The 23,058-nt window shown below is 40.4% G+C and overlaps 2 non-coding genes and 2 pseudogenes across 2 annotated transcripts; 1 reads left to right on the top strand and 3 right to left on the bottom strand.

Annotated features, from left to right (window-relative positions):
* The first annotated feature begins 415 nt into the window (after nt 1-415).
* Nucleotides 416-2,546, top strand: LOC135683316 (uncharacterized; annotated as a pseudogene).
* Nucleotides 2,547-11,039: 8,493 nt separating this feature from the next.
* On the bottom strand, nt 11,040-11,198 carry LOC135692982 (U1 spliceosomal RNA). Its single transcript, XR_010516904.2, has one exon. It is a non-coding gene; the product is annotated as a U1 spliceosomal RNA (small nuclear RNA).
* A 5,743-nt stretch (nt 11,199-16,941) lies between these two features.
* LOC148960020 (U2 spliceosomal RNA) lies at nt 16,942-17,141 on the bottom strand (annotated as a pseudogene).
* Nucleotides 17,142-22,464: 5,323 nt separating this feature from the next.
* LOC148960019 (U2 spliceosomal RNA) lies at nt 22,465-22,644 on the bottom strand. Its single transcript, XR_016143905.1, has one exon. It is a non-coding gene; the product is annotated as a U2 spliceosomal RNA (small nuclear RNA).
* Nucleotides 22,645-23,058: the final 414 nt, after the last annotated feature.

Genomic DNA, 23,058 nt, shown 5'->3' with positions numbered 1-23,058 from the left:
GCTTTCACGCTTTCGTTTCGTTCTTTACTCAGCAGTAATTTCATACAACATAATTACGTTATCTTGGGATTGTTTTGTATATAGTTGGAACATGTTTGTCTAATTCTGTATTTCACATTTGGAGCCGTGACCAGGATTGGATTATTGCTGTTCGTTCGTTTTCAATTTCGCAATAATCATGCCGAGAACGCCATTGGAAAAATTGAAATGGGAGAGAAGGCAACTTCGCAGAGCATTTATCAAAACTTGCAACAAGGCATCAAGTTTGTTCCACGAACACGTTTTATCAGTTTGTTCCACGAACATCATGCCATACTGGGTCAAATCATCATTTTTCAACCCTGAGATTGAAAGTAGTCCATGATTAGAAATCCATGATTACCAACAGGATCAAACCAGCACAAAATCTCTGAGAAAGATGGAAAATTGCAAACTTGTAGATGAGGTTGAGCAAAAATTGAGAAGTTTTGACGACTTTCTCAAAACTTCTGCTCATGCCTTGAAAGTTGGTCTTCAAAAATATCTTCAGTACTTTCTTTGCCCCCAGCCTTGGGACTGGCCTGCTCAATTCTATATGAGACAGGTTCAGTATAACATTCCTGAAAACTTTCCATCTTCCTTGAAAAACATTATACCAATGATTGGTCCTCTGCATATTCAGCTGAATGCAAGAGAATGCTTTTGCCTTCTGAACATTGACTTCTTTAAAATGTTCTATTCCTTTATCTTTGGGGATAAAAAGCAACTTGCAAACAAGCCAAAACCATGGAGAATTTCTTTGCTGTTAGAGATACTTTATGGTGGGTGGACACTCATCAGAGAACAAGTAATTGTCATTTTCTCCGATTGCAAAAGCATAGAGTTCCTAACTCTCTTGAACATCTTAGACAATTACCTTCCACTTGTATTGTCTATCTACTCAGTCATCTTTAAAACCGGTAGAAGCTCTGAGTACCTGGATGCAGTGTTGAGGTGTTGGTTAATGTTCTTTTGCTACAAAAGACATCCTTATAACAAAGCTCCTTTGGTCTGGCTAAGTAATATTCTGTTTTGGAAGGCTAAAAATCATCCACTTTTTCCAGCTCTTTTAAGCAGCCTCAATGCTTTTGATGAATACCCAGTGGAGAACTTCCACTCTCTCTTAAGATCACAAACAGTGCAATCTGATGATGCTGAACTCAAGAAAGGCCAAAGGAGTTGACAGCAACAAGACAACATCAGCTAAATTTTCATCAGCATTTGTGAGGCCAAACAAATTTAACTTCAGCAGTTCAAAACTCAAACAGCTGAAAATCAAGGCATCCAAATTTATTTTCAACATTTTAAAAAGTATAAAGGAACAGCCAATTGCAGCATCCCAAGTCAATCGCCCAGCAAATCGGCAAAAAGGCATGAAATATTGGAAACTGCCTCATATATATGGAGAAACCATTGTTTCATTGAAAGTGCTACCAGTAGGATTTCAGTTTGCAGGGAAGGAACCAAATCCTTTAAGGTTTGTAGCACCGAGAGCTGGGCAAACTGCCAAATAGATAAAAACACTTTAGCAAAAAATCTTTAAAAATTGTTTTTGGTGCAAATATACAATATAAGTACTTTGCTTAGTATACAACTGTTTACAAGTATACAATATCCAAAATCATATACCCTTGGCTTTGTTTCAATTCCTTGTCCTATTTACCTAGCCAATTTCAGGTTTAGAAATGAACTCTTTACTGATTATTTAAAATGAGATGGTGTCAAAATCAATTTTCTAGTATTGTCAAGTTAAAAATCTATAGCTACTTATCGAATAACAACTAAATGCAAAGTAAAATATGTTTTGAACCGAACACAAGTTATTGCTAGGTCTCATTGTCTCATAATAATTGCCTTCAAAATTACAATAACATGATATGCCCCACTTATACGAAATTTTTATAAAATGTCTGGAACTTAAACGGAATGTTTGTTGTAGCAAATGCGACATAGCCGACTGTACACACCAAGAGACAGGATCTGGCATCATATTGTTCCAGACATGTGGGCACTCCTTCCACACTGAATGCTTGTCCGATGAAGAGAAACGGGCATGTACAGTTTGCAGTGAGGAGATTCTCAAGGCCATGAAGACCCTAGCCTCAACAGCAAAGGAATCTATCTTCAATCCAGACATCAAAGAAACTCCAATGTCGAATGCGCACAAAGATGATGACATTACCGATGATGAAATTGTGGAAGAAGACAACCTGGACGCTGGAGAATCATGCCTACAAATTCAACAATAAATTTGTAGCTGGGGCCTTATAAATGGTCCTATTTGAATTATTTAAAAATCGAAAATCAATTTAACTAAAGACAGAAAAGTGGCCTAGGCCTCTAAACTACGCTCTAAATTATTGATACAGTAAACTCTAGTTGTTTTCACTCCATTTAAATTTTGACCAAAACATGTGGGTATTAACATTCTGCTTCATCCAGCTACAACCCCCATGCAACATTTTGTGTACCTGTGAAAATACCTGTTGCCAATCCATCACGGATTCAAAACTCTTTGCAATAGTTTTCCCGTCAAAATACAGCTCCCTGTAGAATAAACTCAGCAAAACACGCCTGTCAAATCCCAGAATTCAACCATGATAACACGGAAAAGGCCAATGGCGCAACATTTGACAATTCCCTCCATAACTTTCGCAAAACTTGAGATCGGCTTATGCTGGTTTGTAGAAAAATTGCGTTCTGTAGTCATAAGTTGCGGCTTATTGGAAATAGTCTAGTGAATAATTTAACAGGCTATCCAGTTGCAATGCTTGCCAGTCCTGTTGAAATGGACGTTTTTTATCTGTATATACACAGATATCAGCAAGAAGTGTAAAGTTGACATACCCTTTTCCATTTTTCTTCAACATCCTAATACATAGCTAGATAATGAGTCAAACCTAACTACATTTAGTGTTATGATCAGTATCTCTAGACATAAGTGAGAAGTTTAATGATCCTTTCCCTATTCCTGTTATTCTTAAACTCGCTCAAACATAGTCAAATGGAGATTCAAACTTTTCTACATTCTGTGTCATTTTAATGGCGGTGTATTTAAACCCATGAATGTATCCTAACTCGTGAATGTATTGGGCTTCTCGGCCATGCCTTAGTTAGTGGCGGAAGCCAAGAGCCAAAGTAATTCCCCTGTTAGAGTACCTGCGGCAGTGGGCGTGGGTTGTGTACCGACAGGTCCTAACAGGGAGCATCTTGCCACTCCAACAATTAAAAGAAACCATGAAAAGATTTATAAAGTACAAAAGTGTTAAAATCACCTTGTAGTAGGGGAAATAAAAACAAAACTCTGTTTTGCAATTATCCCCACAAATGGCTGTTAGAATGATTTTAGAAAAGTATCTGATTTGGGATTGTGAATAAGCAAGCCATACAGATTTCCATAGGCCCAACAATCTTCTTTCAATAATACACTAATCGTTATGCTGCTCTGAAAGTTGCAAAGTATGTATATTAGCAGCACGTACAACAGTTTGGAAGGAAGATTTTTTCTATGTTGAATTTGTATTAGTTTGGCCTTTTCAATCAAATGCTACAAAATAGGTATGCTGAAGCTGAAACAGTTCAGAAACAATGATTGCCCTGTCTGGAATCGTTATATTAAGGCAACATTACCAAGGCAAACAACAAGCCAGGTCAAGGCAGACAGAGCCTGGCACATGCCAGCGCCATGTAATTGAAACAAAATAAATATCAACTTTTTTATTTAGAAAGTTGATATAAACAATTTAACAATGATAATTTTTACAATGATTTTGAGGTTAAGGAGATGAAAGAGTTAATAAGTGTGATTATGATTAGATGAACGTAACAATAGAAAACATGTAGTGTACAATGTGAGTTATCATTTTAAATGAGATACAAGATACAATTCCAAATGACAATATTTTTACCAAAATTAATATATATATACATGTGAGAAAAGTATTCAATTCTAAATGACATTATTGTTGCAAAACGTAATATATATACATGTGAAAAAAGTGCTCTTCATATCAGAACATTACTTGATATGATGAAGATATAAACCAATCTAAATATTTACAGCATACGCAAAGATTGGGTGTTTATACAAGCGGGGTTCGTCAATACACGGATGTATGGCTATTTCTCATGCCACGATAAAGTTTTAGAAGCGGGGGTCCCCCTAACTCTCTGCCTTTTTTTTGCATTCCTGAGTTGTTTTAGCAGTTTGGATTTCCTACGGAGAAATTGTTTTTTACCGTTTCTTGAATAAGTTTTGGTAATATCAAGGAAATAGTTTTTGCTGTGTTCCCACCATTCGATTAATGATGGGAAAGACTCTTGTGATTGTACCCAGTCTTCAATAAATTTGTTAATTGCGTTGATAAATTCCTGTTCGCAGGGCTCAGCCCAACTGAATTGCAATGGAAATGCCTAACCCTGGAAGAAATACCTTCTTGATCACTTTTTTTCCGTTTGAGCCTGGCGCATGCCAGCACCCATGTAATTGAAACAAAACAAATATTTACAATTAAGTATTTACAAAGTTAGTATAATTAATTTCATAATGATAATTTTCACAATTATTTTGAAGTTAAAATGTGAAGTAGTTAATAAGTGTGAAAATGATAAAATGAACGTAAGGATAGAAGACATGTAGTGTAAAATGCCAGTTGACCAAACACTTGAATTTTGGGCCGAAATTCATTCTCTCCAAGACTTTTAGAAGAAACTCCCAGTTGACATGGTCAAAAGCTTCTTCTTCGTCAATTTTAATCAATGCAAGGGGGAGCTTTTTCTCCTGATAGTAATCAATAGAATCTTTTGCTAGCATGAGATTTTCAAATATAGTCCTGCCTGGTACAGAGCAGGTTTGGTCACTATTTAAAATGGATGGAAGTATCAATTGCAGTCTAATCATTTTAGTAGATTATAGCTAAATTCATAGATTCAGTGAGAAGGCTTCTATTTAAACAAAAGTTTAGTACTTCCACTAAGGCTTTGCCAATTTCATCCTAGAAGAAATTATAAAATTCTGTTGCTAGCCCATCAGAGGCGCGCGATCTGGCAGGTTTCATGTTTGTGACATATTTCTGCGGAAAGTGGTTCCTCAAGTAACAATTTGAAATTTTCGGGGACAAAACCATGGATCGTATTCAAAAGAGTATTCTGCTTTTCAATATTGACGGGTTCAGGGGAATGGAGGGACTCATAAAAGTTAGCAATGCAGCCAAGCAGGTCCCTACTATCCTGTATCACTCTACCATGTGGTGTTTTTAACTTACGAATGACTTTTTTAGATTGATGGAATTCTCAAGGCTGAAAAAATAGCGTGAAGATTTCTCATTGGATTGGTATTCAAGGGCTTTTGCTCTGATACGTGCACCATTAATATTATTAAAGGACAAGTGACACGATTTTGGCGCCAAATTTTTTTTTTCTTTTAACTTACAGTAAAATGCTGTATGAGAGTGTTGTTGAAATATTTTTCCTTTCTGATTTTGTTTTTGTACTTGAAAAGCCTTTTCAAATTATGGCGGGCAATGAATCATGTGACACCGAGCCACAGATTGTGATAATTTGTTATTGCTGCTACTGGTATACAGTGCAATATTAACGTTTACAACACGCCTCTAAAAGAAATCAGTTTGTCTGGACCTGTTGCGTCGTGTTTCATAAAATCTCTATCAATGACAAGAAAATTCCGCCTCATCACAATGTACATCAGGGTCACGTGATAAAAAGCAAAATTGCGCCCCTTGCGCCCCCTGATTATAATTTTTTGTTCTAAACGAGGAAAAACTTACTTCTAAATGATGATCTATATGTTAATGAAGAGAAAAGATACTTGTCCTTTAAGATCGAGTTCTTCAATTTCTTGTCTGATCAGGGAGAACAGTTTTTCTCCTTTTGATCAGGAGAAGTTGTTGCCTGTTGCAGCTTTTCTTCTAAAGTGGTGCGTTTTTCTCTCTTTTCCTTAGCTATGCGTTTTGAAAACTTTTTGCATCGGTTTCTTATTTTCTTTTTTCCTATATCCCACCAAATATGTAGTTTGCCTGTAAAGTCTTTTTTGCGAGAAACCCAAAATTCCAAAAAGGCTTCATATTACATGTATATTCTTCATTTTCAAGGAGGCTTGTGTTGAATTTCCAGCTACCTCTGCCTCAATGTAACACTTTTGGTAATTGGAAGGACAGAAATGGGGCATCATGATCAGAAAAGGGAAATACTGCTATCTCACAGGGATTAGCTAGAATCTCAGAAGAAACATAAAATTTATCTAGTCTGGATGAAACTTTTCAATTAGTACAGGTAAACTTGCGGGCAGATGGCTACATTGAGCGAAAAATATAATTAAGGTTAAAGTCCCTTAGCAGGTCAGTTAGAGGTTTTATGGCAGTGGGGCCTGCTTGTAGGATCCGGTGTTTTCAACAGGCAAGGACTCTTTGATCGTCATCGTTAAGAAGAGAAATCGGTCTCCAGTTTTTGAGAAGTTCAATGTCTCCCTTTTTGTATAAGAGGGAGATTTTTAGCTAAACGCATCGATTCAGTGAGAAGGCCTCTTTTAAAACAAAATTTTAGTACTTCTATTAAGGCTTTGCCTATTTTATCCCAGAAGAAATTATAAAATTCTGCTAGTAGTCCATCAGAGCCATGCGATTTGTCTGATTTCATGTTGGTTAGGGCTTTGTTACATTCGTTTGCGGAAAGTGGTTCCTCAAGTGAAAGTTAAAAGTTGTCGGGGACAAAACAATCAATCGTATTCAAAAGAGTATTCTGTTTTGCAATATTGGCGGTTTTGGGGAATAGAGGGACTCATTAAAGTTAGCAATGCAGCCAAGCAGGTCATTACTATCCTGTAATACTTTACCACCTGTCGTTTTAAACTTTCAAATAACTTTTTTGAATTGATGTGAGTTCTCAAATTGAAAAAGTAGAATGAAGATTTCTCATTTGATTCGTATTCAAGAGCTTTTCCTCAGATATGTGCACCATTAATGCTGTTAAAATCTAATTTTGTGATTTCTTTCCTAATGAAGAGAACAGTTTCTTCTTCGCTTTCGTTAGTTGAAATTGTTGCTTTTTGCAGTTTGTCTTCCAGGGCTGTCCGTTTTCTCTCTTTTCCTTAGCAATGCGTTTTCAAAATTTTTTGCATCGGTTTCTTATTTTTATTTTTCCTATATCCCACCAAATATGTAACTTACCTGCTGGGTCTTTTTTGTGAGAAAACCAAAATTTCAAAGAAATATTTCATGTTAAAAGGAACTCTTCATTTACGAGGAGGCTGGTGTTGAATTTCTAGGTACCTCTGCCTTGAGGTGAAGAGTTTGGTAATTTGAGGGGCAGAAACCGAGCGTCATTATCAGAGAAAGGCAATACTGTTATTTTACAATGTTTGGTATTAGCTAGAATTTCAGAAGAAGCATAGAATTTATCTAGTTTAGATGCAACTTTTGAATAAGTCCAGGTAAACTTGCGGGCAGAAGGGTGCATTGAACGAAAGATATCAATCAGGTTGAATTCCCTTAGAAGGTCAGTTAGAGCTTCTATGGCAGTTGGGCCAGCTTGGCTGTCACCGCTTAGTCTATCGAGAAAAAGTTTAGAGATACAATTAAAATCACCTCTGATGATTGTTGGAACTCCCCCCCTGATGTATGGGGGCAGCGTTTGAAAAAAGGCAGTTCTTTCGCCATTTGAGCATAGCGCATAGATATTTAAAAGCTGAAGCTTTGAAATGTTGCTGTCTAAGATAACGTTGACCCATTGGCCACAGTGGTCATTAGTGACCTTGTGGTGTTTGGTGGACAAGGACTCTTTAATGAGTGTAGTAACACCTCTGCTATGCATTCCTCCAAAAGAAGAATAGATTGACCCTATCCAGATGGATTTCTAGAATCGTTGGGCTCTCTAAAGTAGGTTTCTTGCGGAAAAAAAACAGATGCCTTCCTGTTTCTGATCCAGTCTACTATGTTGGAGCACTTAGTAAGGTCCCTGAGTCCGTGGACATTTGATAATAATATGTTAATAGCTGCCATGAGGGAGAGGGGTTCCAAAATCATCGGTAATTAAGAAGGGGTAGGTTGCCGAGCTGAACGACCCTTTGACTTCTTTTTGGTAGAGGGCCTTTGCACAGGGGAAATAACAGAGACACATCTTTGAAGCCACTGGGGTGCCAGCCTCGACAGAGCGTTGGGGGGTTAGAAGAGGAGAAGAATAAATTGAAGAAGAGTTCATACCATCTAGGGTTGGTGGATCAAACCAGTTTTTGACAGCTTGGCCCTTGGCCTCCAAGGTGGGGTCAGCGGCACTTGCGGATGTGCTGGGGGCAGCAAATGGGTGGCTGTTTGTTGCCAACAGCGTCGTCTCTCCCTGTGACGATGGAGGAACTTGGGTGGCAGCTTTCAATTTTGGGACCAGATCAGCACTGGTATTACTGGCTGAGAGCTCCATGGTCTCGTACCAATTAGGCGTTTCTACATCCAAGGTGTGGTGATCCTGGGTTGTAGGAGCCTGGTCGGCAACCACTATTGTTGTCAGATTGCCAAAGCTCTATCGTAGGCCATGGTTGTGTTAGTTGGCATCTCCGGGATGGAGATGTTGTCATCCTAGTCATCTGATGATGCAGAGGAGGAGTCGGTGTGCCTATTTACCTCAGAGGTCCATGAGGCATCGCACTGAACAATGTGGTGATCAGGCGACCCACAACCCAGACAACGACTGTTTTCAGGACAGTCCGCATTAATGTGGCCACTGGACCTGCAGTTGTAGCATCTTTTTACAGAGCAGTTGGCTGCAAAGTGGTTCCTACTGTCACATTTTCGACATGTCATTGGCTGGGCCTCATGTCGAACGGGTAAACAGTTTGGCCCCAGGTGTACATAGCTGGGTATGGCATCTTTAATGACCATTTTTAGGGTCATTACGCAATTGGCAATCTCTGTATCAGGGTAGATGTTCTCCCTGGCAAACAGGACACGGCCAAATTGCTCCATCCTCTTCTCCACAATCGCTGGTAGCAACTCTGCGGGAACGCAAAAAATATGTACCCATACTGGTGGAGGGTGCTGGAGACCAGGTGTCCAAGGCTGCTGTGGATGGTGGACAAATGGCAGACCGAGAAACCAATCCTTGTCCCCCAGCAATGCAAAGGTGACCTCCAGTTCCCCATTTGGAAGCTTCTGATGATGTGTCGGCTTCAGGTCATGATCGGCTAGTTTCCTAATGAAGGCCCTGCAGTCAATCACCTGATTCGCAAAGTGGATGCAGAGGGTCCTTGGCCTTGCTCTTCCCATTGGGGGGTTGCTGCGGAGGTCTCCAGACCTCCCCACAATCAACTCAGCGACGGTAGCGGCACCCGCCAGAGCTGCATAGCTGCAAGGAGGTTGATATATATTTTGCATGGAAATGTACGGGCGGCTACTTACATTTGCTCTGCTTCCGGAATTCTTCTTCCTGGAAGATACGGGCGGTAGGGTCTTTCTCAATTCTCGTTGATGGTTTTCTAATTGGTTTCTTTCTGTTGCTTCATCAGTTGTCTCTCCATCCGAAGTAAAGTCGTTCTCCTCACATGTGGGTAACGTGATCTGCTCTGCAGTTAAAGGAACGGAGTCCCTTGAAAAATATGTGGGATCCTAATCTTGGCTCCGAATCGGAGCCATCCTCTCTGCCATAATTCCCCCTCAAAAGAGTTAGAGACGCCCCCTGAAGAGACCCTATATACAGAGTCTCAAGGGCGTCTATACATGAATCCTCTTAGTGTTGGGGCGATCTTAGCCAAAAGGCTGAGAAGCGATACCCAGTCTCATGTCTTCAGTTCAGACTGTCCACAAGTCTGCCTCGTTGCTTGCGGAGTGCTCAGCCTTTTTGCCTGCTGCCTGCCTGCTCCTTCACTCCAGCAGCAAATTTTTCTTTCTTACAAGTTACTTTGGTATCCATCGAAGGCACTTTCACAATTGGCCTGTGATGTAATTATTGGGAATTGAACAATCCCTGAAAGCCCAGCTTATTGAAGCTTACGTCACAAAAATCAATATTTTGAATTTCATGTTGCAAAAATTGCAAAAACATTCAAGATTTTTTCGAAAATTAAGTGACATAATCTTCAGAATGGGTATTGGGGGGGGGGAAGGGGTTGCCAAGAATCGTTCAAGTGCAGGCAGCTCATCCCCAGTAATGGTCAGATTGGCTGGAAGTTAGATTTCTTGACATGGATATCTAACCCGCTAAGCAACCAAAAAGCATCTTGCCACTCCAACAATTAGAACCAACCATGAAACCATGTAAGGGAAATAAAAAACAAAACTCTGTTTTGCAATCGTCCCTGCAAATGGCTATTAGAATGATTTTAGAAAAAGTACTTGATTTGGAATTGTGAAAAATAGGCCATGCAGATTTCCATAGAGCCAAAAATCTTCTTTCAATAATACAGTAATCCTTGCCTCAATTTTTGCCAGAATTTTTTTACTCTCACTATGTCAATTGATTTTACCAAGTTTCTAATTCTCAAATGCTAACTGACTCAATGAAGCTCTTATCATTGCTACTTGACTATTGCTATTTAGTATAATTATAGACAAACTTTTATAACATATTTTGATGCATTGAATGAATTCGAATTTGAATTTGAATTTGAATTTGAATTGAAGATAGGTTTGCTTGAGATTTGCAACATGCTGCTCTGAAAGTTGCAAAGTATGTATATTTGGACAGGAAGATTTTTTTCTGTGTTGAACTTGCTTGTGTTGAGCCTTTTTTATCAAATGCTACAAGATAGGCATGCTAAAGCCATAACATTTCAGAAACGATGATTGTCCTGCTTGAAAGGATCATATTTAAGACAACATTACTACGGCAGACGACGAACAAGGTTAAGGCAGACAAAGGCAAAGCAAACAATGACAAGTCTTTGTATAACAATCTACCTCTATTGTATATTGTATATTGTATATTGAGAGTGATCAAGAAGGCGCAATGGGCGGCTTTATTTGAGGCACTGCTTGTGGGATTCTGCTTGGGTTGGCTGGATTCTTTAGACAATTGTGAGGGGACTAGCGCGAACGCAGCTCCCCACTACCAGAAATTGTACGGTCGAGTTACCCACGTTTGGGGTAATCGCAGGGGTCAGCCCAACAGAACTGCAATAGAAGGGCCTCACCCTGGAAGAAACGCCTTCTTGATCACTTTTTTTTTCCGTTGAGCCTGGCAAATGCCAGCGCCCGTGTAATTGAAAAAACAAGTATTTACAATTTATTACATACAAAGTTAATATAATTAATTTCACAATGAAAGTGTTCACAATTGTTTAATTTGAAGGTTATTATGCAGTTAACAAGTGTGATGATAATAAAATTAATTTACGAATAGAAAACAGAAGTATAAATATAAGGAGGTATAAATTTAAGTGATATACAATTATAAATGACGTTAATGTTACAATATATAAGATACACGCATGAGAGAAAAATATTATTTATAAATGAATATTATTGATGCAATTAAAATATAAACCAGTCCAAAAATTTACAGCTCATGCGAAGACTGGGTGTATATACAAGTGGGGGTTCATCAATACAATAATGTATGACTATGGGGTATAGTTATTCGAAAGGGCTTTTTCTTCATTCTAGTAAATTCGAAACAAGGCAGCGAGCTCGCCAATTCTAGAATGACGTGATGCGTTTTAATCAATGTTTGCGAAAGCCAGACAGCCAAATTAATCACAAAGGGAGGTATCCGATCTTTGTGTAAACGGCGGGGAGGATTATTATGTTCAAGTGTCATTTAATAGATGTGTTAATCTTCAGTGTCTCGGAAAACACTGAGTGCGATATTGCTCAGATGTTGAAGAGAGCGGTCAAGTTATACTATCGGGGGGTTAACAATGGATAAAAAGTTTATCGTCAACAACCGAAGCTAAAACGTTGTTGCGACACCAAGTGGTTTTAAAATTAAAAAGACCAGCGAACGAGGATTTAACAAGAAAAAACTCTTCTTTTATTTTCGAGCGGAGTTTAGCGGTAAAAATTTCAGAGGGGTCGATAGATTCATTATCGAAAACGAGTTTATTTCTAGAAGACCAAATAGCAAGGAGAGCTATATCACGGAGGGCAATTGGAGGCGAGTAAATGGAGAAATTTTAATGCTAGCAAAACCAATGACAATAAATTGTTCTAAAGAATCTGAATTTAAGTCTAAATCAAGATTTTTAATATGCGAAAGGAAGGTGTCCCACAGAAGCAAAACTAGACGGCAATGCATAAAAAGATGCAGCGTAGTTTCATTATGGTTATTACAGCGGGGGCACAAAGGATTGTCGATAATTTTGTGCCTAGCTAAACGATCGGCAGTGGGAATAGCGAGTTGGATTATTTTCCATTGCAGGTCGCAAGATTTACAGTCGGAATCTCTAGTAAATATCGAATTCAATATAAATTTCCAGTCAAGATTCGAGAATTTCTTTTCCCAATAAACACGAAACTTTTGGGAAGAAACATCAATAGAGGGCATAAGAGATGCGAGATAAAAGTCTTTAGAAGATAATTTATAAAGCGGCTTTTAAATGTCTTTAATAGGGGGAGTGAAATTAATAGAAAAGCAATCTTTAGGGGCAGAATTGGAACGAATGAAATTTTTCCATTCAAGGGGAAGGCATGATAAAATGGAAAAAAGGTCTTTAGGCTTAAATTTACTACCAACTAATTCATTGATAGCGAGTTCAGGGAGAAAACCAGGGGAAAACTCGTAGGTAATATCTCGTAATAAGGTAATTCCTGCATCCACCCAGTAGGGGTTGAGAGGTAGACTATCTTTCATGATTTTAGGATTCAGTAAGAGAGGTTCGTTGAAGATTTCAAACATGTTATCTAGAGGTCTATTATGATCATTAGTAATAGCGAGATACACACGGAGGGTGTGTTTATAGAAGGGAGGTAGTTTGTTTATTTCGCGGGACTGTAAATAGCATTTAAGAATATTTTTTCCGATTTTCAGGTTTTTGTATTTTCCTAAGAAATGGTCGAAAAGGACTTTGCATTTGCCTGTTTGTTCGGGGGCAAAAAGTTTGGCTAGCCATGATAAAAGGAGGCTGTTACATTTTTTCTCTATATCAAGAATATTGAGGCCACCTTCTTGATAAGGTAGTTTAGCTTGAGATCTAGGGATCGGTGGTCGTTTGCCGTTAAAAAAGAAATGCCAAAGTTTTTCATTAAGTTGTTTGACTGCCCATTGGGGTATTGGGAAAACCGAAGCTGTATACCAGAGTGCAGAGCTTGCAAGCTGATTAACGACAACGGCCTTCCCCCTAAATGTCAAGTCACACGACTTCCAAAGATCTAATGTTTTAATAAATTTAGAAACTTTAGGTTCCCAGTTCAGTTTATTTGTGTCTTCAGTACCGAAATAGAGGCCAAGGGTTTTGAGGGTTTTCTTTTTCCAGTTAAAACCTAGAGGGGAATCGGGGCGGTTTTTAAAGCTACCAAGCCAGAGGCCTTCGCTTTTATCTTTGTTTATTTTAGCACCAGAGGCTTTTTCATAGTTCGCTATGTGATTTTCAATTGCGAGTAAAGATTGGTTACCTTGAAGAAGAAGGGTAGTATCGTCTGCGTATTGTATAATGTTAAATTCAGTTTTACCGACAGTAACACCCTTAATTGCGGGGTCACAGCGAACATTGGCGGCAAACACCTCAGCAATGAGCACGTAAAGAAGGGCAGAGAGGGGGCAGACTTTTTCTCAGTTTCTGAAAGACGTTTACTTATTTTTTGTAAAAGAGTGTCCTGAAGGTTTGAGTCGACTGGCTCTTCTTTATAGAGAGAAGCATAAAATTGTTTGACTACATTCACTATTTCAGTCGGGTCAGAGATGGAATTATCATGTTTATCTTTAATTGATTTCATTGTACGGTCGCTTTGTCGTTTCTTTTCAAGGGAGCAGAAATATTTTGTGACTTTTTCGTCTTGTTCGGACCATTTAGCTTTTGACCTAATTTTCACCTCTTCAGCTTCAGAGGCTTCCAGGGATTTTACTTCGTTGCTTATGTTTTTGTAAAGCTTCTGAAATCGGGGGTCCCCTGAACTCTCTGCCTTTCTTTTCGCATTTCTGAGTTGTTTGAGAAGTTTAGATTTTTTGCGGAGAAATTGTTTCTTTCGGTCTCTGGAATATGTTTTTGCAATGTCAACAAAAGTGTTCTTGCCGTGTTCCCACCATTCGGTTAATGAGGTGAAAGACTCTTGAGATTTTTCCCAGTCTGTGATAAATTTATTAATGGAGTTGATGAATTCTTGCTCTTTCAAAATGCAAGTGTTTAATTTCCATATACCTGGCCCGCGTTTAGGGGCTGAGAAGTTGAGGGAAAGAGAAATCCTATCATGATCAGAGTGAGGAAAGGGATCGATGCGGGGTTTATTAAAAATGTCGCGAAAATTCCTTGAAGTGTAAAATTTATCAATTAGACTAAACAAACCACAGGAACTAGAGAAAGTAAATTCCTTAGAGGAGGGGTTTTGGATACGCCAGATATCTTCTAAGGCATAAGAAGACAAAACTGCTTTTAATTTATTAGCAGTTTTTTCAACATAATTTACGGGGCTAGAGCGATCCAAAGGATCTAAAACACAGTTAAAATCACCTCCTAAAATTATAGGAAAGTCTTGAGAAAAATTATCTAACACCTTAGAGAGTTCATTAAAAAATTCCTTACGATTTGCAATGCCGTCGAGGCCGCCTGTGGGAGCGTAAACGTTGCCCAAGATCAATCTATTGTCATCAATTGAAAGGTCGAGATTTATGTCGTATGTATGGCGTGAATGGATTGTGGTTTTCAATCTATCAGAAATTAGAATAGAGACACCCTTTCTATTATCTTTACCAAAGAAATGAAAGGAAGTGCCGGGCCATTGGGAAAATACATTGTTAACATTAACGGGATTAAGGTGGGTTTATTGCAAGAATAAAATATCAGGCTTAAGGTGACGTAAGATTGAATCCGAGCGACGGGGGTCGTTCAACCCATTCACGTTGATACTCACAACACAAGCCATGATAGAAAATAAAATCAAAATAAAACTACTAATGAACGGGGTAGAAGGGACAGGTCTTTTAGTTTTTTTTCAAGAGAAGGGGGCGTAATCATCTGGTGTTTTGGTCCTGGATGTGGCAGAGGGTTTTTGTTGTCTTTGTGGCTTTGGTTTGGGGGTTAAGGTATCATTTGCTCCGTCTTCTAACATGGGCTTTGGACGTGCTTCTACATCTGTTGTTGGAGGCGCAATTGGAGGGTGGTCCTCTTGATCCTTGATAATATTTGGAAGGGTTACTGGCTCTGCAATTTCACTGTTATTTTCGGCTTGTTCTGTACCTTCATCTTCTGAGTGATCTTCTATTTCGCCGCTGTAGCGTCTTCCTTTAGCTCTTCTGAAGGGAACAAACTGCTCGCAATCTTTTTTGCTGTGTTCTGTTGATCCACAAAGGTAGCAATGACTAACATGCCTTGAGGGGCAATCCGATGTTCTGTGGGTATCTGACATACAGATATTACAGAACACGGGTTTGCCCCTATAGGAAAGTGAAATTTTTTTGTTCCGGATATTAATGAAGGGGGGCAACTCAGTGCCCCCTGAAGGAAAGATGGTCAGCAGCCTTTTACCATTAAAGATGTTCGGGAATCCCTCCCATGTTTGTTTCCAGACTCGAGTAACCGTTCCGTGTCTTGACAAGGCATTACCAATTTCGTTGTCTGAGATGTCTGGTGTGGCATCGGGTATAGTTATCAGCAATGCTCTCCTTCTAACTGGTGTAAAAACAATACCAGGGTCGTCAGCAGGCAGTGATGGGAGTTTTACCAGAGATTCTATTACTTTGTCTACCATAGACGGCTTCGAGAAAATGACATTCCATTTCTGTTTACCAGGCAGGGCTGCAAGCGGCATAAGTTGCTGTATGCAATTTGAATCTTTAAATTCTTCATGAAAAAAGGTAATAATTTCTTTGAAGTCAATTGAGTCGGGAGTTTCAAATTTTGCTGCTCTTGCTGCTAGATCATTCGATGTCATCTTGGCATTTCCTTGTTTCAGCTTTTCATTGAAGGACAATGGCCGTACTTTTGAATCCTCTTCAATGTCTCCCCATATCGATTGAACAATATTAGAAGCCATTTCGCACAATTTGATAAGAAATTTATTCACAATGAGTCCTGTTAACTAAATTATAAAGTTAACGACTAAGAACTAACCTAAAACCTGTTAAAAACGAAGATACGCTTCAAACAGTGGTAGCTGACCAGCCGCGGCGCCTTCTTGATCACGTTCAAGCAGCACGTTGTCTTCCCCGTCAGGTAAGTATGAACTACCATTTTGGCTATTGACAACTCAGCGGCTGCAGAAACAAGCTGACACATGTGGGAAGGCTGTTTCAGTAGTCTCTGAATAGATCGATATGTTGAATATTGAGTGAAGAATGTTCAGTCTGACGAGGAAGATGATCAAGTACTGAAATATACTGAAATATAAAACTGATGTACTCACCATCCCTTACGTGAAGAAAAACTAATCTTGCATCTTGCTCGATAAGTCGTGCGTCAGCCAGCAGTCGTCTGAAATTGAAAATAAGCCTTGAATTTTTGAGCACACAAAGAGGGGTAGCTAGAAATGACTGACTACTAAACAGGCAGGCAGGCAGGCAGGCAAAAAGGCAAGATCAGAAGAACACAAAAACACAACACGTTGAAGGCTTCGCAGTCTGTGTATATTTGATTAACAATCATAAATAAAACTATGTCTAGTACAAGGTTTAAACTACTTAACTACTATGGAAAAGCAACCAACTACATACAATGTTACCTAGCTCCTAGTTAACATTGTAGTTAGTTAGCCAGTCATATCAACAATATGGACTTGAATGATTGCAACTGTGAAAATGTGAAAATCGTTGTTTTCTTGCCAATTGATGAAAAGGGGCTGGGCCACCCATGGCTGTACTGCAATGCCAGGGCAACCCGTGCTCGCGGTGAGGCAAGCCTCATGCCGACAAGCTAGTTCCAAAAATCGGCTTAATATTTGAGCGCCCTTGGGCGCATATCAGATAATAAGCTGATAAGAACAGATACTTTTTTTCCAATTCCTCCCCTCTGATGACCCAGTAGGGACAGGGCGTATTCATAATCATTTACAAACAACGTAACAATTTAAAGGGAGACAACTGCCCCTTTTGTGCAAAGTTCCCCTTTGGCTACAAAATTTTACTTCACAATATACTGATTACTTGACAAAATACAGAGACAAAAAAAGTTGGGGGTTATTGAAATTACAAAAAAATTATTGAGAATGACACAATTAACTGACAAATCAAACATTAGGTACTACTGACAATATAACGCTAATCGTTTAATGGAAGTTACAGAGACTACAGGAAAAAACTTCAGGCAGAAAATTTTCCTGTTTTTGTTTACGACAGTATAATAAAGAGTTAGACAGGTAAAAGAGGTTGTTACGATACAGAGGATAAGTAAATCACTAAATGTTGAGTGAAAGCGTACCATTTTGGTAGCTGCATAGGACATCCTTATGAGCCCATATGGGGAATTCTTTAGCAAATAGGGAAGGAGAGGACAAAGTAAACATAATTCGGTTTCGAATACTGGCCTTTATAGAAGAAACAACACCTAGAGGGTTGGGGGCCTTCTTTTCAAGGCGGCGATCACATCTGTGCATCCATATGGAATGCAGAGTGGCTTTTAGTAGGCAACGGCAGATAGTTTTGGCATTTCGGTTTATGCCATTAGGGAATTCTAAGAATATGATGAGGGAGGGGACCACAGAAAATGTGCCGAGCAGCTGTTCGAAAATCGGCTGCAGGGACGCGAAGACTGCAATAGCAATTGGGCAGTCTATGAAGACATGATTAATGTCTTCGATTTGGTGACATTGGTCACAATTTTCGGGGATATTCAGACCCTAACTTTTCAAGTAACTTGCTGTTTTCAGGACCCGATAATAAATTTTCCATAAGACATCGTTTTCAGGGCCTTGGGAGGGGTGGGAGCGAACGTGCTCCTATGGGATTTGCCACTGTCGTGGCTTCGCGAGGGCAGCATTCCATGCCAGGGCCGGCAATATGTCGGAGTAGACCGAGGCGAGAATGCTGCCGTTAATACTATAAACAGGTGTGCCCGCGGCACTTAACAAAACAACAACAACTTTATACAAATTGCACAAAGAAAGAAGACGAGTGTAATGTGGAGATGGTCTTAAAGCATGAGGAAACAAATTGGAACGGAGAAATTTTGCAGTTGGAAAGTACTTGAAAAGTTGAAAACCGATATTTTAGCGGGCAAAATAAACCCAAGGGGAGTCATAGTTGATATCAATAATTGACTGAAGAAACTACAGGTGTAGGGCGTTTGTTTTCAGGTGTATATCAACTACACCTTGACCACCTTTATCTGGGGGTTGGAACATTGTCTTTCTGCTGACCAGCTCATTTTTGCCAGCCCAGATAAATTGAAAAATAGCTCGGTTAACTTGTTTTTCTATAGCAGTAGGGAGATGGTAGATTGTTCCTACAAAGACGAGGCCAGAAAGAGCAATTGTATTTACAATGAGGGTTTTTTCTTTTAACGAAAGGGATCGGTGTTTCCAGGCTTCAAGCCTGTTTGTCAATTTTTCTACCCGTTTTACCCAACAGCTTTCAAGGGCTGTTTGAGTGCCAAATTCGAGACCTAGTATTTCGAGAGCACTGACGGTCCATTTTTAAGGGGAAGACGGAGAAGCGGAAATATATGGGGGCTTGTTGAACCACTTTCCGCAGGACTTGCCGATATCATAATTCACCTTTGATCCGGAACCTAATTCGTACAATTTTATAGTGGCTATGGCTTCTTCGACGGAAAAATTATTTCTTAGAAATAGGGTGGTGTCATCTGCATATTGGGAAATTTTGACTTCTTTTCGTGAACCTGGTAGGCGGAGGCCGTCAATTTTGAGATTTTGACGGATGAGGTTGCCCAGGGTCTCCGCTACTATGCCATATAATAGCGGTGACAATGGGCAGCCTTGTCTTACCCCACATTTGAGGGTTACTTTCCTAGAAAGATGGCCGTTGTTGCTAATTTGGCAAGAAACATTGGTATACATGGTTTTCACAAAACACATGAATTTTGGGCCGAAATTCATTCTTTCCAAGACTTTTAGAAGAAAGTCCTAGTTGACACGGTCAAAAGCTTTTTCTTGGTCAATTTTAATTAATGCAAGGGGGAGTTTTTTCTCTTGGCAGTAATCAATAGAGTCTCTTGCTAACATGAGATTTTCAAATATAGACCTGCCTGGTATAGAGCAGGTTTGGTCACTATTTAAAATGGATAGAAGGATCAGTTGCAGTCTATTCGCAAAGGCTTTGGAGCCAATTTTGTAATCGACATTAAGTAGTGAAATTGGTCTCCAGTTTATGAGGGAGATTATAGCTAACCGCATGGATTCAGTGAGGAGTCCTTTAGTAAAACAAAAGTTTAGTACTTCTACTAAGGCTTCGCCAATTTCATCCCAGAAGAAATTCTAAAATTCTGCTGGTAGCCCATCAGAGCCGGGCGATTTGTCAGATTTCATGTTGGTGAGGGCTTTGTGACATTCGTCTGCGGAAAGTGGTTCATCAAGTAACAATTTAAAGTTTTCGGGGACAAAACGATCGATAGTATTCAAAAGGGCATTCTGTTTTTCATCATCAATGGATTCCGGGGAATAGAGGGATTCGTAGAAGTAAGCAATGCAGCCAAGCAGGTCCCTACTATCCTGTATTACCCCACCATCTGGTGTTTTTAACTTACGGATCACTTTTTTAGACTGACGTGAATTTTCAAGGCTGAAAAAATAGCGTGAAGATTTCTCATTGGATTGGTATTCTAGGGCTTTTGCTCTAATACGTGCACCATTAATATTATTAAGATCGAGTTCTTCAGTTTCTCGTCTAATCAGGGGAACAGTTTCTTTTTCTTTTTGATCCAGAGAAATTGTTGCCTGTTGGAGCTTTTCTTCCAAAGTCGTGCGTTTCTCTCTCTTTCCTTTTGCTAAACGTTTGGAAAACTTTTTGCATCTGTTTCTTATTTTCATTTTACCAATATCCCACCAAATGTGTAGTTTGCCTGCAAAGTCTTTTTTGCGACTAACCCAAAATTTCAAAAAATGTTTCATATTACAGGTAAATTCTTCATTTTCTAGGAGGCTAGTATTGAATTTCCAGGTACCTCTGCCACGGGGTTGCGAATTTGGCAGTTTAAAGGACAGAAACGGGGCGTCATGGTCGGAAAAGGGGAACACTGTTATCTCACAGTGTTTGGTATTGGCTAAGATATCAGGAGAAACGTAGAACTTATCTAGTCTAGATGATACTTTTGAATTTGTCCAGGTAAACTTGCGGGCAGAAGGGTGCATTGAACGAAAAATATCACTTAGGTTGAAGTCCTTTAGAAGATCAGTTAGAGCTTTGAGGGCAGTGGAACCTGCTTGGCTGTCACCGCCTATTTTGTCAAGATAAAGATTTGAAATACAATTAAAATCACCCCCAATGATTGTTGGAACTCCCCCACTTATGTGAGCTGGCAGCGTTTCGAAAAAGGCAGCTCTTTCGCCTATAGGACATGGTGCGTAGATGTTTAGAAGCTGAAGTTTTGAATCACTAACTTCTAAGCAAACATTGATCCATCGGCCACAGTTATCGTGAGTGACTTTGGGGCGTTTAATGGACAAGGACCCCTTGATGAGGGTAGTAGCACCTCTGCTATGTGTTCCTCCAAAAGACGAAAAAATAGAGCCTTTCCAGATGGATTTGAGGAAGTTTGAATCCTCAGGCACGGAGAAATAGGTTTCTTGTAAAAAGACAACAGATTCTTTCCTATGTTTGAGCCAGTCTACTATGTTGGAGCACTTGGTACGATCTCTAAGTCCATGTACATTTATTGATAATATATCAATGGCTGCCATCGCTCACTGGGGAAGGGAAGTCCCAAAATCATTGGTCATGAAGAAGGGGCAGGTTGCCGAGCTGAATGCCCCTTTGGCTTCTTTTTCGTAGAGGGCCTTCGCACAGCGGAAATGTCAGAGACATTGTCGTCCTGGAAGGACCTCTTTGAAGCTGCAGGGACGTCTGCGTCGACAGAGCGTTTAGAGAAAAGTGGATGAGGAGAAGAAGAATTTAGAGGAGAGTGCATACCATCTGTTGAAGGCGTTGGTGTTTCATACCAGTTCTTTCTGGGCTGGCCATTTTCGAGTAGTGAGAAGGAGTCCTGAGAGCTGGCCGACCCCTCGGAGGCAGCAACTAGGCGATTTTCGGTACGTTTCGTCAGTTTCGTCAGCCCAGGCTGATGACGGTTCAGCACTGGGTGGTTCTTCAGTGGAGGCAGTTGGTCCCTCATCTGGGTCCGTCTCTGATGTTGCTATGTGGGCGGCCTTGCAGTCCTGGGTGTCGGGGGTTGCCACTGGAGCCAAGGCAGCATCGGTATCAAGCATCTGCTCTTGGTCGTTGTCGTCATCATCTGATGAGGAGAGGTCTGATGAGGGTTCATCTGGGTCTGTGTCTGCCTTGGAAACCCAAGAGGTATCGCACTGGACAATATGGTGTTCAGTGGACCCACATCCCTGGCAGCGACTGTCTTCCTTACAGTCAGCATTGATGTGCCCTGTCGAGCCACAGTTGTAGCACCTTTTGATGCTGCACTGGGCAGCAATGTGGCCATGACTGTCGCATTTGCGGCATGTTTGCGGTTGGCCATAGTGACACACCGCTAAACAGTATGGGCCAAGGTGTACAAAACTGGGCACAGGTTCAGAAAGGATCATTTTTAGCGTTACCCCACAGTTCAGGATATCTGTACCAGGGTCTGAGTTTTCTCTGGCAAACAGGACCCTTCCGAAACCCTCAAATCTCCTTACCAGAACGTCAAGGAGCAGCTCAGCGGGTTTGTGTGAAATCCTCACCCAGACTGGTGGCGGGTTTTGCATTCCGGGTTCCCAGTTTCTTCTGGGCAGGTGGACATAAGGTAGGCTGAAAAACCTTTCTTTATCTTTCAGCGTCTGGAAAGTAATTTCTAAATCTCCATTTGGGAGGCGATGGAGGTGACTCGGCTGGATGTCAGCTTCAGCCAGTTTGTTGATCAATGCTGAGGGTACTATCGTGGCATTAGGCGTATGGATACAAACCGATCTAGGTCTGTGTCTGCCATTTGGAGGATTGTCACGTAACCCTCCCGATCTTCCAATGTAAATGGCTAAAGCAGTAGCAGCAGCAGCACGGGAAGAGTAACTAAAAGTTTCCTTAACTACTACACTAGAGTTGCGTGGCACTTCTGGGTTTCTGGCTTTTGTGTACGGGCGGCGATCTTCCTGCGACGAATGTGGGAACTTTCTCAAACGTTCTTTATGTAGGCATAGCATCTCAGCTTCATCCTCTGGCGACAAATCTGAATCGGAATTTTTCTCAAAAAATAACTCTTGATCTTTGCGACCAGGGGGAATAGCATCCCCTGGGGCAAGCTTCTCGGCCATCTTTACCCCTCAGTAGAGTTATGGATGCTCCTCCGTGAAAGAGCACCCAAGCATACGTCCTCTACTTGTTGGGTGCAGCACTTATGGGTTACACTTGATCTTAGCCAAAAGGCCGAGAAGCGATACCCAGTCTCATGTCTTCAGTTCAGACTCTCCACAAGTCTGCCTCGTTGCTTGGGAAGCGCTCAGTTTTTTGCCTGTTGCCTGCCTGCCTGCCTGCTCCCTCACTCCAGCAGCAAAGTAATCAATCTGTGGATGTTGAAGAACGTCGTCGAGGTGAGTGAGTTAGTGAATGAGTTACTCGGCTTCACATGGCCACTCAGCAGCATGCAGCAGCAGTTGTGAGCTGCGGCAGCAGGGAAAGGCGCTTTCTTCCAAAGATATGGCTTTAGTTCTACAGCGCGCGCTGTTGCTCCGTGTTGTTCTGCTTACTCTTACTATCTATTCATGAACGAGCCTCCCCGTGACCCAAGAGGCAAAAATACCACTGGACTATCATTGGGAAGAAAATTAAACTTAACTTTCAGCTTTCCTTGTG

The sequence above is a fragment of the Rhopilema esculentum genome, chromosome 7 (assembly GCF_057945365.1).
Source record: "Rhopilema esculentum isolate cy_ngs chromosome 7, ASM5794536v1, whole genome shotgun sequence".
Classification (NCBI taxonomy): domain Eukaryota; kingdom Metazoa; phylum Cnidaria; class Scyphozoa; order Rhizostomeae; family Rhizostomatidae; genus Rhopilema; species Rhopilema esculentum.
This window is presented reverse-complemented; position numbering and strand designations above follow the sequence as displayed.